Here is a 2,117-nt window from a genome sequence, read left to right as displayed (position 1 = left end):
GACCTTAAATCTTGCGAAGTGACTTTCTTTTAATTGCAACTTTATTTCTCACCATTGAGATCCATTACGACTTTGTTCCTTGTAATTGTGACTTTATATTTTGCTCTAAATCTATACAGTATCTTTTTAGTTTCGCTATTGTGAAAAATTCTCAAAATAGAGATTTTATACCATACAATTTCATTTTATATCACACAATTGTACGTTTATTTTTGTAATTGTCAAGAATTCTCGCCATAGTGATTTTATATATGTATTTATCATATCACATCATATATTTATCATATAATTATGACTTTAAACCTCACAGTCTGACATTAAATCTTGCAAAGTGACTTTTCTCTTGTAATTGCAACTTTATATCTCAAAATGTGACTTTGTCTTGCCATTAAGACTATGTTTCTTGTAGTTGTGACTGTATATTTCGCTATAACTCTACATTATCTTTTTAACTGAAATTTTCTTTTAATTGTGGCTTTCTCACAATTGTCATCATTAAATGCTTTTGTGATGTTGTTTTTATATCTCTAAATGTGACTTTATATCTTGCAATATCTTTATGACATATATTAACAAACATATATTGTGCTTTCTCACAATTGTCATCATTTCTCACAATTACATTCTTGCAGTGATTTTTTTCTTGATTTTATATCTCTCTGTAACTCTGTATATTAACTCTATTTGTATTTTTCAGTTCTATAACTCTGTAGCTCACAATGTGAGTATAAATCTCACAATTGCAACTTTTTATTTTGCAGTTATGAAGAATTCTCACAATAGTGATTTTATACCTTACAGTTTCACTTTATATCACATGACGCAACTTTATAATTTGCTAATCAACTTTCTTTTAATTACAACTTTATTTTTCACAATTGCAACTTTATTTTCGCTATTGTCAAGAATTCTTGCAATAATGATTTTATACCATACAATTATGACTTTAAACCTCACAATGTGACATTTATTTTGTAACTGCTACTTTATATCTCAAAATGTGACTTTATGTCTCATAATTACAACTTTGTTTCTTGTAATTGTGACGTTATATCTTCCTATATCTCTATATCTCAACTCTGTTTCTCACAATTCCAACTCCATATGTGACTTTATTTATCACAAAGGTGAAAATTTCTCACCATAGAACGGTGCAATTATTACTTTAAACCTCACAATATGCCTTTAAATCTCGCAAAGTGACTTTTTTTTCTTGTAATTGCAACTTTGTTTTAAAATCTGAGATATAGCACTCTGTATCTCAACTCTATTTATATTTCTAACAATTCCAACTCTATATCTCACAATTTGACTTTATATGTAGCAACTGTGATTGCAACAGTTACGACTCTGCTTCTGTTAATTGTGACTTTATATTTCTCACACTGTAACTTCTCAGTTGCAATAGGATTCTTGTAGTAGTGATTTTATACCTTATAATGTGGCTTTAAATCTTGCAAAGTGACTTTTTTTCTTGTAATTGCAACTCGCAATTTTTGCAAAAAAAGCAAGCAAAAGCCTCCATTAGTTGTCATTTGTGACTGTGAGAAACTCCTGAGATCTCATTCAGTGCGTGATGTAGGCATCTGTCAGATTAGCAGCAGATGAAGGCTTTACTCAGTAAATAAGGAGAAAGAATGGGCACTGCCACGAAAGCCCCGGGGCTCTGCATCTATTTTTAATCCCAAATTTGTACACGTTTGATTAAATTGATTTGTAAGACCTACTCAAACCACACAATGATCTTGGATGTTCGTACAGCTAATTGCACAAAAAGCCCGTCCAAGAGCAGCGCGTCAGTGCCAGCACTTGTTTAATGCGGGCCGGGGACGCGGTGAAGACCTGACCGGTGTTTTGACAGCCTGTGGGAGTCGGAGGAAGGGCTGCTTGTTTTCTGAGTGGAGAATCCAACGCTGCAGATAAGATCATGACTGACTGACAACACATTACCATGCTTAACAGATCATATGGCAATCTAAGCATTAAAGTCTCCCACACTTCAAATAAAGATCATACTGCTACTAATTACAACCACATGTTAATTTGAGTTTGTGCATGTGTGTGTGTGTGCGTGTGTGTGTGTGTGTGCGCGCGCATGTGTGTGTGTGTGTGTGTGT

The sequence above is a fragment of the Sinocyclocheilus anshuiensis genome, unplaced genomic scaffold (assembly GCF_001515605.1).
Source record: "Sinocyclocheilus anshuiensis isolate Anshui unplaced genomic scaffold, SAMN03320099.WGS_v1.1 scaffold989, whole genome shotgun sequence".
Lineage (NCBI taxonomy): Eukaryota > Metazoa > Chordata > Actinopteri > Cypriniformes > Cyprinidae > Sinocyclocheilus > Sinocyclocheilus anshuiensis.
Note: the sequence above shows the minus strand (reverse complement) of the source record.